We start from the raw sequence: 14,513 nt of genomic DNA on the forward strand, positions 1-14,513 counted from the left end.
AATCAGCTTGATGGGAATGTTACAATGAGGGATCATCCGGGTGGCAACAGTTACAGACTGGGATTGAGTGAATTCTGCTTCTGTGGCTGCTGTGCTCTGCAGCCCCACATCAATGTCACGAATGCTCTATTCATATTTAGAGTAGCTCGATCATCATTGAGATTTAACATTTTTTTACCTGAAAATAAATTGCGGGCAATAAAGAGTTGGTGATGACAGAAGAATAATGAAGTCATAAAGTGTTACAGTTACACAATATTCAAACAGACCCTTCGGCCGAATTCCTCCTTGCTCACCAGGTTTCCTAAACTCAATTAATCCTATACGTCTGTGTTTGACACCTACACCTCTACACTTTTGTTAATCATGTATTGGTCCAATTTTCTTTTCAATAATTTTGTACACCTTTAACACTTCCTCTGTCAGCTCGTTAGATCGACCTAGAACACTCTATGAGAAACAGTTTCCTCTTAGATCCCTTTGAAATATTTCTCCTCTTTATTGAAACTGGTGCCGTTTGGTTTGAACACCTTTAACCTCGAGAAAAGACCTTGATTATTCATCCCATCCATACACCTGACGATTTTCTGGTCACCCCTCAGCGTCCAATGCAAATGGGATAAAATAATTATAGCCTGTCCGGCCTACTCTTATACATCAAAACCTCTAATCTCTGACCAATCAATTTAAATATATATGCACCCTTTCCATTTCATAACATATTTCAGAGAGCAGGTAGACAAGAATTGTACTCAATTGTGGCCTTACCATTGCCTTTTCAGCCATAATATAATGCTCCATTTCATATACCTGTACTCTGATGAAGGCAAATGTGCCTAACAACTTCATCACAACCCTATCCCTCTACGACCCCACTTTCAAGGAACTATGTAACTGCAACCGTATTTTTATGTTTGATAACATTCCCCGGGGCCCTACTCTTAACTGTGAATATCCTGCTCTAGGTCATGTTACAAAATGTAACACCTCGCATTTCTCCACATGAAGCACCATTGCCCATTCCTTGGTCCACTGGCCCAGTTGATCAAGATCTTGTTGTCTTCATAGATGACCGGTTTGACTGCCCACGATACCACGAATTTGGGTGTGGTCTACAAACGTAATATCCATGTTTTGTATATTCTTATCCAATGCTTTTTACCAAGATTCTGTACCTGGAGAGTGGTGTTTGTTGTGGGGGTGGGGGATGGGGTAAATTTGTACTTACGGTTGCGTCACATGTGGCAACATTTAACCTTCGATTATCGTCATGTGAGTACATGTGACAATAAACGATATGATGCGGTAAGGCATGACTTAGGATGCGTGGATTGGAAAAATAGGCTTCAAGGGAAGAACACAAATGATATGTGGAGATTGTTCAAGGAACAGTTAATGGGTGTCCTTGATAAGTATGTACCAGTCAGGCAGGCAGTAATGGGTCTTGTGAGGGAGCTGTGGTTTAACAACGAATTGGAATCCCTTGTGAAAGGGAAGAGGGCGGCCTATGTAAAGATGAGGCGTGAAGGTTCAGTTGGGGAGATTGAGAGTTATAAGGTAGCCAGGAAGGATATAAAAGAGAGCTAAGAGCAGTGAGAAGCGGACATGAGAAGTCGTTAGTTGGTAGGATGAGGGAAAAACCAAAGGCTTTCTATAGGTATGTCAGGAAGAAAAGGATGACTAGGGTAGGTAACGGTCCAGTCAATGATAGTAGTGGGAAGTTGTGTGTGGAGGCGGAGGAGATCGGTGAGACACTAAGTCAATACTTTTCATCAGTATTCACTCAGGAACAGGACATTGTTGCCGATGTGAATACTGAGTCACAATTAATTAGAATGGACGGCTTTGAGGTATGTAGGGAAGAGGTGTTGGAAAGGATGAAAATAGATAAGTCCCCTGGGCCTGATGGCATGTATCCTAGGATCCTCTGGGAAGCTAGGGAGGAGATAGCAGAGTCAATGGCCTTGATTTCTATGTCGTCGTTGTCTACAGGAATAGTGCCAGAAGACTGGAGGATAGGAATGTGGTCCCCTTGTTCAATAAGGGGAGCAGGGATAGCCCGAGTAACTCTAGGCCAGTGAGTCTCACTTCTGTTGTGGGCAAGGTCTTAGAGAGAAATGTAAGGGATAGGATTTATGCACATCTGGATAGGAATAATGTGATCAAGGATAGTCAGCATGGTTTTGTGAAGGGCAGGTCGTGCCTCACAACCCTTATTGAATTCTTTGAGAAGGTGACCAAGGAAGTGGACGAGGGTAAAGCAGTAGATGTGCTGTATATGGATTTTAGCAAGGCGTTCGATAAAGTACCCCATTGCAGGCTAATGCAAGAACTACAGAGGTATGGCATTGAGGGTGCATTAGAGATTTGGATTAGGAATTGGCTCGCTGGAAGGAGACAGAGGGTAGTAGTTGATGGTATAGGTTCATCTTGGAGCGCAGTTACTAGCGGTGTTCCACAAGGATCTGTTTTGGGACCAGTGCTGTTTGTCATTTTTATAAATGACCTGGAGGAGGGGCTTGAAGGCTGGGTGAGCAAGTTTGCGGATGACACGAAAGTCGGTGGAGTTGTGGACAGCGAAGAAGGATGTGGCAGATTACAGCGGGATATAGATAAGTTGCAGAGCTGGGCAGTAAGGTGACAAATGGAATTCAATGTAGCTAAGTGTGAAGTCATTCACTTTGGAAGGAGTAACAAGAAGATGGATTACTGGGCTAATGGTCGACTACTTGGTAGTGTGGATGAGCAGAGGGATCTTGGTGTCCATGTACACAGATCTTTGAAAGTTGCCACCCAGGTAAATAGTGCTGTGAAGAAGGCATATGGTGTACTGGGCTTTATTGGTAGAGGAATTGAGTTCCGGAGTCCTGAGGTCATGTTGCAGTTGTGTAAGACTCTGGTGCGGCCTCATCTGGAGTATTTTTTGCCGTTTTGGTCGCCATATTATAGGAAGGATGTGGAGGCATTGGAACGAGTGCAAAGGAGATTTACCAGGATGTTGCCTGGCATGGTAGGAAGATCGTATGATGAAAGGCTGAGGCACTTGGGGCTTTTCTCATTGGAGAACAGAAGGTTTAGGGGAGATTTGATAGAGGTGTACAAGATGATTAGGGGTTTAGATAGGGTTGACAGTGAGAACCTTTTTCCGCTAATGAAGTTAGCTGTTACCAGGTGACAGAGCTTTAAATTAAGGGGTGGTAGGTATAGGACAGATGTTAGGGGTAGATTTTTTACTCAGCGGGTTGTGAGTTCATGGAATGCCCTGCCAGTAGCAGTGGTGGACTCTCCCTCTTTATGGTCATTTAAGCGGGCATTGGACAAGCATATGGAGGTTATTGGCCTAGTGTAGGTTAGGTAGGCTTCGGTCGGCGCAACATCGAGGGCCGAAGGGCCTGTACTGCTCTGTATTTTTCTATGTTCTATGTTCTATGTTCTATAAACATCATTAAACTATTTCATCTCCTGTTAGTATATACACAAATGGGTCATTGATTTTTAAGGGGCCCTATGCTCTTCCTACCTTCACCTTTGCCCTTAATATCCTCGAAGAATATCTTTAGATTCTCCTTGACCTTACCTAATTAAGCTATCTATGCCCCCTTTTTGCGCTCCTGATTTATCTTGGAAGTGTACTCCTGAATACAATATCCCAAGGATTTCCTTTTGCCAGGTGCCTGCAGCTAACATATGTCGTCTTCTTTGGTCTTTATCAGAGCCTCAATATCCACTGTGATGTGCTGTTTCCGAATCTTGCTGGCACTGCCCTTCACACTAACAGGAACATGCTGTCCCTCAACTTGCCGCTTATCATATTTAAATGACATCCAATTGTGAGACGGCCCTCTTCCTGTGAACTGCATTTCCCCAATCATGTTTTGAAAGTTCCTGCCTTCTAACATCAAAATTAGCCTTTCCCTAATTTATATTTTTAACGTGTGGACCAGGCCTGTCTTTTAGCAGAACTCTTTTCATACTAATAGAATTATGGTCACTGGTCCAAAAGTGCTTCATGCCAAATGCTTGGTCATTAGGCCTGTCTTATTTCCCAAGAGGGAATAATGTTGAGACCTGGATCAGATCAGCCACGATCTTATAACATGACAAGGCAGCCATGAGGGCCCGAATGTTTGCATATACCTATGTGTTCATGACTGTGTGTTTGCTGGTGTTTGTCTTCGCCGTTTTGTGTGCTTTAGTGTATTATTGCGTGTAACTCCGTATCTGCAATCTCAGAGCATTTGGGTTTCTATTGTTTCAGTACCAAATTAATTGAAACGGGGATCAAAAAGTCACTCCTCACTCTCTCACACTCAGTCTGCCTTTATCTCTCCGTCTCGTTTTTAATGTGATTTAATACAACTCTCTGCTTGCCACTCGAAGCCACCGCACAAGCAGCAGCTTTATTCGGAAAATGTATGAAAGACAATAACTCTATCACATTTGAATTGAATTCCCCTTATTGTCACTTGCACTTTAATTAGTGCACTGAAAAGTGTGCAATGTCCTCACATATTGCGTCATCGTAAGTGCAGGTTCTTAAGTATTTGTTACAATATTCAACCATAATTAAATGGAAGCCAGCACAGGAATAACAAGAAGAAAAAACGAATCAATTTGCAGTCCTTTCACCCGATGCTGTGGCAGTATCGATTCTCCAGACCGGACCAGGCCAAGTCGCCAGACCACGTCCTGCCAAGTCTCCAGACGGCAGAGCGCTCTGGAGCTAGTCTCCGGACTGCACTGGGCACAATCTACAGACCGAACTGGACCCAGTCTTGGACTGTACCAGACCATGCCTCCAGCCCGCACAGCTCCATGAGTTGAGTCCGGTCAGGGCCCAGTTTCTGGAGTGCCCCAGGCCCAGGCTCCAGACCGCACTGAATTCAGGCTGCAGACCCCAACTGGACTACTGTCTAGCCCGCACTGTGCTATGAATCTCGAGACCTCGCCTCCAGATGCCAGCCTATTATAATGTACTTGTCTCCCTTATTCAGAATCAAATCGCTTCACAAAGATACAACATTAAAGAGGGAAAAAAGAGTAACAAAAAAAGGATGGGGAGAGCGGTGGAGCACAGGCTGGACCATTCCGACCCTGCCGCCATCTCTAGGACATTTCATGGCTCTTCCCTTTTTCAAAGAATGACTATGGTGACTCAGCGCAGTTTAGTCCGTTTCTTTGCAAATTTGCCTGAATATATTAACAGAGAGAGAGATGAACATGCCAATTGCTGGTTCGTATGCTGCCATTGGGTTTGTTTCATGACTTTGCAATCCAGTATAATTCTCACTAAAAGTGGAAGAGGAGATTTTTAAAAAACCGTTGCAGGTTAGAGAGGTTGCAATAACATTCATTTCAACATTCTCCGAAGTGCATCTATCAGAATGGCCTGAATACAATTTTACTGCTGTGGTCTGCATAGCTCCCCGTGCGGGACAGATAACTAAACTGGTTTTATATATCAATACACTGTTTCACTCAACATAGTTCTTCGTGCTTGACAGAAGTTTCGTCTGTGTTTGCAGTTTAATGCAGTGTTCCCAGAGCTGTATAGATATCTAGTCCTCTTTTATAGATCAAAGCACTGCTGTTGTCTGCACAGATATCCATTCTGGGCAGATTGCCGACTTGAACAAAGGACAGCCGACTTCTTCTCAAGGTTTATGGTATCTGGGCTGGTTCTGTGATGTCTATTGAGAAAGGCCGATGACTAAGCATTTTCGCAAATGTGTGAATGCTTTTCTTTATTGTTCTTACTCTTGGAATTGGACCCTTCATCTCTCACTCCATTAATGCCAAAGTGTTACGATCCACAGTTCTTCATGTTGGAGAATATGCACTGTCCTGGCAACAGTAACATCCTCTTTTTTTCCGAAGTAGTCATCCATGTGGAAAGAAAGGATGGCCTCTCAGATAAATGCCGACCCTTTATACATTCCTCAAAACACTCCATCTCCTCACCCTAAACTACTTACCACAAAATATCCGAAGTGCGCTGCGAGCAATGGGGTCACTGGGAAAATCAAATAGCAGACAATCAAGGAGATGGGCCAACACTTCCGATGTCCGAACGGGTCAGAGTGAACCCTTCAGTGCACACTATATCAAAACGTCCTGCAATCTCTTCCAGTTACAGAAGATACAGAATTTATTCTTGAAACGAATCACATGTTCTCGGTTGTCCACTTTATATTTCATCTGCTAAATTTTTGTCAAATTGCGTATTTATTTAAATACACTCTAACTCCTGTGATGTCTAGCTTTCTTCCTATCTGAGAGCCAATGACAAATTTAGTTAGAGTACATTTGTTCTACTTATCTGTATCGTTGATATAGTTTGCAGACAGTTGTGGATTCAACACTGGTCTATTTTTATTGCAGTCGTCAATTTATGTTAAGTAACTAAGACTAACTTATACTCAAATTATCCCTGCTTCCAGGACAGTAAACAGTCCTCCCGATATTTCTGTGGAGGAGCATTGAAAGGATGAATGTTCTAATTTATTTCCTATGTAACAGGCTTGAGCGATTTAAAGATCTGTTCCAATTTATGAGTCACGGCCTTGAATGGCTGAATGGACACATTATGTTCTGTTTAACACTCCTGATTAACTGAATGGACTGCTTCAGTACAGGTGAAGTTGTCGTTGGTGCGAAACATTGCGGGACCATTAGTGAACTGCCCACTTCTGACCTTATGATGGTGGAAAGGTCACTGATACTGCAGCTGCTGAGTGGGCACAGTGCCTCATGGATGTCCAGTACCCATTTGCTCAGTCCTTTTGAAATATGTCGCACGTCGCAGCTGGAAGTGCCACATAACACAGTGGGTGGTATATTCAATATGAGGTTCAGACTTTCCCTCCACCAGAACTGCGCGTTGGGTGTTCCTACAGCTGATATTCAGGTCAGATCCATCTGCGTCAAGTCATTTGGTGAAAGTTTTTTTTCCCGTCTTGTTGGTTCACTCATCACTTCCCAAAGTCTGGATGCTCTGCAAATGAGGCCACGCCCTGTTGAGTAAGTGGTGGGCCTGTGGACACACTCATGGTGATGGACATTGAAGTACCACAACCAGAATACCTTCTGTGTCCTTGTCAACCTCAGTGCTTCCACCGATTTCAGTATGATAACTGACTTATAACCGAGGGGTTCTGTGGATGGCAGTAGATATCCATCATCATGCGATTTCCCTGAAAATATTTGATCAGTTATCATGAGTTTTCTCGGGATCTGGAACCAATTTTTAGAGAATTCCATGATAACTCATTCTCTTCCTGCATACCACAGTGCGGGAATTGGTTTAGATCATTTGACTGAATTGTTAGTTTACAGTGCAATGTGAAAGCAACAGTTTGTGTTCAGTTTCGTTGCAGGTTTTAAATTAACATGGAGGACTCTTCTTCTAAACCTCCTCCTTTACCTGTTGTCTGTTGGCCCACAGGTTAAATCACCACCAGTCGCTTCTCTCTCTTATCAGTGAGCATCCCCTATGGTCTGGTAACAGTATGGCGACAGAGCAACAATCAAACAACCGCGGTTCTCCCACAACTGGTGGGTCTGTCCTTCCAGTGAGACAGAGTATACTCAGGAATGATGATGGGGCGTATGGTACATTATCCATCAGGTCTGATTCTATGAGTATGGTGATGTCAGACTGTTTCCTGACCAGTCAATATGAGGAATAATGTTGACTGTTTAGCAGGAAATAATGGCTTCAAAATCTGAAAGAGAGGCCGTCTTTTTCAATGTGTGTTGTAATCTCAGACAAGATGGAGGGATCCAATTGAGGCAAAAGTATATGATTAATTGACCTTGGAGAGGCATGGTGACATTTTGACTGATGCTGGGAACTGAATATCCAGGAAGATTTGAATTTTGTATATCACTCCTAGTTGTAAAAGCGGTGGGGAAGACCTCCTAATCAGGGATGGAATCTGTCCGATATTAAAACATGACCTATATCAAATGATCGAGGTATTGCCTTAACTTATTTTTGTTGGAAAATGCCGGAAGTGTTGGGTTTAGGGAGATAACCCCACCGTGAAGTTGAGTGGGTCACAACAAACTTAATGGTCAGAATGGCATTCATGATATGGGTCTTTATGAATCATTCTAACCCCAGCATTCCCTTGAACATTCTGTATGCGGCATTCCCTGGAATATTCTTTGCCCGCCATGTCCCAGAACGTTTTATTCCCGACATTCCCTGTAACATTCAGTACCTGACATTACCCAGAACATTCAATATCTAGTGTTCCCTGGAACATTTTAAACTGAAATTTCCCCCGAACATTCTGAACCCAACATTACACAGAGCATTCAATACCCAACATTCTCCAGAACATTACGTAACTGACATCGTCCTGAACATTCTATATCCGACATACCCTGGAACATTGTATACGAGACATTTCCCGGAACATCCTGAAACCGACATTCCTCCGAATATTCTACATGTGAAATACCATGGAAATGTCAGCAAATGACATCCCCCAGAACATTCTTTCACAGACAGTCTCTGAAACATTGTATGCTCAGCTTTGCCAGGAATATTCTATACCCCACGTTCCCTTGAACTTTCTATCCCCAATATTCCCCTGAGTATTCTGTATCTGAAAATCCTTGGAAAATTCTGTACCCGACATTGCTCAGAACATTCCATACCCGAGATCCCCGGAAAATTCTGTACCCGACATTGCTCAGAACATTCCATACCCGAGATCCCCGGAACATTCTGTTACCGACAGTCTCTGGAGCTTTCTATTGCGTTATTCCCCCCCAACATTCAAAACTTCACATTCCCCAGAACGAACGACACGCGACATTCCCCAGAACATACTCCAAATTATTGTATACTCGACATTTTACAGAACATTCTATACCCGACATTCCCCAGAAAGTTCTACACAAGACATTCCCCAGAACATGCTCCAGGATATTCTAAACTCAACATTCTCCATAACATTCTGCACCTGACATTGGCCGGAACATTCAAAACCTCACATTCCATTGAATGTTCAATAACTAACATTCCAGGAACTTTCCATAACGGACATTTTTTGACCGATATTTCCCAAAATGTTCTATCCTCAGCATTCCCCGGAACATTTCATGCCCAACATTGTCCGGAACTTTTGGTCCATAATATTTTTTTGTGGACGGATAGATAACAGTAAATTAAACAGAAAATAAGGTCCCGAGGGAATGGATTCCATTCCAGGGAGATGAAGACAATGTTTCGAAGTCGATCAGGCAGTTAAAGAGTTGAATATGTTTTCCTGTGTTTACATTTCTTCTTGATACAGGATCCATCACAATTTGCACTAATAGACAGAAACTTCCAACCTCCGTTTGTCTTCATGCTGCAGCTCCTCAGTTGCTGCACAAACACTGCGATTTATGCCGTGACCCAGACTAAGCTCAGGCAGCAGCTGAAGAATGTGCTGAAATAACCTTTCACCCAAATCCATCAATCAATCAAATTCTCTTATTATTATAATCTGTGACTGAAGGTCACAGATTGAGTGTCAGGGGTTCAGGGTGACACTGTGGGACTAAGTGTGAGAAGGTCAGCGTGAAATTTACGGAGTGATTGTGAGGGATCAGTGTGACGGTGATGGAGTGAGTGCAAGGACGTTAGGGTCAGGGTGATGGGGCTAGTGTACGGTGTCAGGGTGGCAGTGGCATTGAGAGTATGATGAGATCATGGTAAAAGTGATGGATCAAGTCTGAAGTTTCTGGTTGATGGTGATGGAATGAATGTGAGGGAGTCAGGGTGACAGAGGCGGAGTGAGTGTGGGGGTCAGGGTAATGGTGACGGAGTGAGCGTACGGGAATGAGGGTGACTTAGTGAGTTTGAGATTTTCCGGTGATAAAGGAAGTAAACGTGAGAGGGTCAGGTGGTCAAAGCGCCAGTGATATGGTGAGTGTGAGGGCATCATGTTGGGGCAGAAAATTGTGCCCTCATTCCTGATGAAGGGCTCCAAGTGGAAAGGCCGCTTGCCTGCTCTTCAGAAGCTGTCTGATCTGCTATGCTTTTCCAGCAATACTCTAATCTTGACTCTGATCTCAAGCAACTGGAGTCCTCACTTTAGACAGAGAGAATGAAAGTGTCGGGGCAAAGTGGAAGAGTGACTTTAACGAGTTCATGGTAACAGTGACGGATTGTGTGTGAGCGTGTCATAACTGTGGTGACAAAGTGAGGGCAAGGGTGTCAGGCTGACAGTGTCATAGTTGTTGCTAGTGGATCGGGGTGATGATGGAGCGAGTGTGAGGGGGTCAGGATAATGGTGACTGAGTGTGAGGGTGTCAGGATAATGCTGATGGAGAGATTGTGATAGGATCAGGATGACGGTGATGGGGTGAGAGTGAGCGGATCATGTTGACAGTAACGGAGTGAGGGTTTTGTCGCGAGGGAGATTGAGTGAGTGTGAGGGGTCAAGGTCACAGAGGGAGAGTCAGTGTCATATGGTCAGGATGATGGTGATGGAGTGAGTGTAATGGGGTCATGTTGGTGGACAGACTGAGAGTATTTAGGCTTGGCGAAAGAGTGTGTTGAAGGGTTCATGGTTATGCTGACAAAGTGAGTAAGAGGGTATCTGATCTGCGGAGGCAGAGTGAGGGCACCAGTGTCATGGTGATGGTAACAGAGTGAGTGTGATTGGGTAAGGAAGAGAGTGATGGGTTGAGTGTGAGATGTTCTGGGTGACGATAATGAAATGAGTGTGAGTGAGTCGTGGTGATGGTGATAGAGAGAGTGTGACGGCGTCAGGATGACGGGTTAGAGTGAGTGTGAGGAGGTTTGGTGACGGTGATGGGGTGAGAGTGAGTGGGTAATGGTGAATGAGTGTGATAGGTCGGGGGATGGTGAGGAAGTGAGTGCGATGCAGTAGGGTGACAGTGATAGAGTGAGTGCAAGATGCTCGAGGCAGCGTTAAAAATGTGTGTGGGGTTCAAGGAGACAGTGACGGAGTGAGTATGAGTGGGTCAGCGGGTTGGTGATGAAGTGACTGTGAGGCACTCAGGAGGTTTGCGGGTGTCACAGTGTGATGGAGAGCGAGTTTGAGCGGGTCGAGCAATTGGTCAGAGAGCGAATGCGAGGGGTTTAGAGTGATAGCTGTGCGGTCACCGTGATTGGGACGAGGTTAGCGTAAGGGTGTCAGGATGACAGTGACATAGTGAGTCTGAGGGTATCAGTGCGATGGTGATGAAGTGAGTGTGAGAGGTCACGTTCACGGTGATGGATTGAATGTGAGGAGGTCGGGTTGCAGAGGGGGAGTGAGGGGATCAACGTGACGGTGACGGCTTAGTATGAGCAGGTTGAGGGTGATTGAGTGAATATCAGAAGCTCAGGATGTCAGAGAAGAAGTGAGAGAGAGGGCTTATGGTAATGGTGACGGAGTGAGTGTGAGCAGGACTCGGGTGATGGAGTGAGTTTGATGGGTTCAGGTTGAAACTGACGGAATTGGCGAGATGGTGTCAGTGTAATGATGATGCAGTGCGCATGAGCAGTTCAGGATAACGGTAATGGAGTGACTCTGAGGGTGAAGGTGGTAGCAGTGACAGGGTGATTGCGCAGGGCTCACGGTGACGATCATAGGGTAAGAGTGAGTGGTTAATGGTGTGCGAGTGTGATAGGGTAGGGGGCGAAGAGGGAGACAATCTGAGGGGTTCAGGGGAAGATGAGGGAGTGATGATGAGGGGATCAGGGTGATTGTGATGGAGTGAGTGCGAGCCAGTCAATGTGACAGTGAGGAACGGAGTTTGAGTGTGTCAGTGTGATGAGGGGAAGATTTTGAGAGTTTGAGGGAGTGAGTTCAAGAAGGCCAGTGTGAGAGTTATACTGTGGGTGTGAGGATCATGGTGACGATGACAAAATGAATGAGAGGGTGTCAGGATGAAGTGACGCTGTGAGTCTGAGGAGTTAAGAGTGACAGAGCGGGAGGAAGTGTGACGGGTCTGGATGAACATGACAGCGTTCGTGTGAGGGTTTCAGAGTGACACTGGCATAGTGAATATGAGGGTATCAGTGTGATCATGTCAGAGAGATTGTGAGGGGTCAGGTTGACGGTGAGAGAGCGAATGTGAGGTGATCGGCTTGACAAAGGGATAGTGAATGTGAGGGATCAGCGTGACAGTGACAGAGATTTTGTGAGTATGACAGGCTCACGGTGACATACGCAATTGAGATTAGCAGTTTGAAGGCGATGGAGTGAATGTGAGAAGCGTCGGATGACAGAGGGGAGTGAGCATGAGAGGCTCACCATTACAGAGGGGGAGTGATTGTGAAGGTGACAGTTTGGTTGTGAGTGGTTCAGTTTGACTTTGACAGCGGGAGTGTGACAGATTAGTATGAGAGAGATTAGTGACAGAGTGAGTGTAATGTGTCAGTGTGATCGTGACAGAGTGAGTGTGAGGGGTCATGGTTATGATGATGGAGTGAATGTGAGGGAGAGCAGGTGGCAGATGGCGAATGACTGTGAGGTTGTTACTGTCACAGTGACAGTGTAAGTGTGAGGCAGGTTGTGTGATTGTGACCAAGTGTGTATGAGGGAGGTGAGGGTGAAGGTGTCTGCGTGAGGGGGTCAAGTTAAGTAGGACAAACTAAGTGTGTTGGTTTCAAGGTTACATTGTCAGAGTGGGTTTTTGGGTGGCAAGCTGTTGGTGACAGAGTGAATGTGAGAGTGTCAGAATGACAGTGACACATTCAGTGTGAGGGGTAAGTGTGATGGGGCAGGAGTGAGTGTGAGACGGTCAGGAAATGGTGGTGGAGTGAATTTCGTGTGGTCAGGGTGACAGAGACGGCGAGAATGTGACGGTCAAGGTGATGGTGATGGAGTGAATGTGGTGGGATCATAGTGACAGTGATGGAGTGATAATGTTGGGGTGGAGGATTCTGTGACGGAGATAGTGTGAGGTGCTCATTGGGACCGTGTTGAGTTCAGTGCGAGGCCCTCAGTGTGACAATGAGGGAAGGAGTTCGAGCGTGTCAGTGTGATGGGGATCGAGTTTGAGTGTGTCAGTTTATCAGTCACAGAGTGAGAGTGAGGGGTTGAGAGTGACAGTGAGGGACCGAGTGTGAAAAGGTCAGTGTGAGAGTGACTGAGTGAGTGTTAAGGTCACGATGACGGTGACGAAGTAAATGTGAGGGTGGCAGGGTGACGGTGACGAAGTGAATGTGAGGGTGTCAGCGTGAAGGTGACGGGGTCAGTGTGACGGTGTCAGGGAGACAATGACATAGTGAGTCTGCAGGGATCAGGGTGATGGCGATGGATGTGTGTGAGGGTGCAGTTTGACGGTGATGGAGTGAATTTGAGGGGTCAGGGTGACAGGGGGATTGAGGAAGAGGGGGTTAGCGTGACGCTGACAGGGATAATGTGCGGGTGTCAGGGTGACAGTGACATAGAGAGTATGAGATGGTCAGAGGTACAGCAATGGTGTGGCTATGAGGGGCTCAGGTTAATGGTGACCAAGTGAATGTGAGTATGACGAGGGTAATGGAGTGAGATTGAGGGAGTCAGGGTGACACTGACGGAATGAGCGAGATGGCGTCAGTGTAATGTTAATGATGTGAGTTTGAGTGGTTCGGGCTGACGGAAATGGAGTGAGTCTGAAGTCGTCAGAATGGCGATAACAGGGTAATTGTGAGGGGGTCACGGTGACGATGATGGGGTGAGAGTGAATGGGTACTGCTGGGTGAGTGGGGTAGGTTTGCGGGATGGTGAGGGAGTCAGTTTGAGGGATACTGGGGAGGTGATAGAGTGAGTCTGAGGGGGTCACGGTGACGATGATAGGGGAAAGAGTCAATGGGTCATGGTGGGTGAGTGTGAGAGTGTCGGGGAGAGTGAGAGAGTGAGTGTGAGGGGGTCAGGGTGACGGTCATGGAAGGAGTCTGACGTTGTCATGGTAGTGGTGATAGAGAGATTGTGAGGGGTTCTCGGTGTCGATGATGTGGTGAGAATGAGTGAGCAATGGTGGGTAAGTGTGAAAGTGTCAGGGTACCATTAAGGAATCAACGTGAAGGCTTCAGGGGAATAGTGACTGAGTGAGTGTGAACTGATTAGAGGAATAGTGACGGTGTATGTGTGAAGTGTTCAGAGGTACTGTGATGAAGTGAGTCTGAGGCTAACAGTGTGACAGTGACGGATGTAGTTTGAGCGCGTGAATGTGATGGGGGAACGAGTTTTAATGGGTCAGGCTGACAGTTACAGAGTGAGTGTGAGGTGTTTAGGGTGACAGTGAGGGGGAGTGCGACAAGGTGTGAGAGTAACAGAGTGAACGGCGGGGTTCATGGTGACAGTGACGAAGTGCATGTGAGGGTGTCAGGATAAGGTGATAGTGTGAGTGTGTGGGGTAAAGAGTGGCAGGGGATAGTTTGGGGGTCAGGGTATCTTTGACGTAGTGAGCATGACGGGATCAGTTTTATCGTGACAGAGTGAGTTTGAGAGGTAAGGTTGATGGGTGACAGAGTGAATGTGAGTGGCTAAGTGTAACAGAGGGAGAGTGAGTGT

The sequence above is a fragment of the Chiloscyllium punctatum genome, chromosome 35 (genome assembly GCF_047496795.1).
Source record: "Chiloscyllium punctatum isolate Juve2018m chromosome 35, sChiPun1.3, whole genome shotgun sequence".
NCBI lineage: Eukaryota > Metazoa > Chordata > Chondrichthyes > Orectolobiformes > Hemiscylliidae > Chiloscyllium > Chiloscyllium punctatum.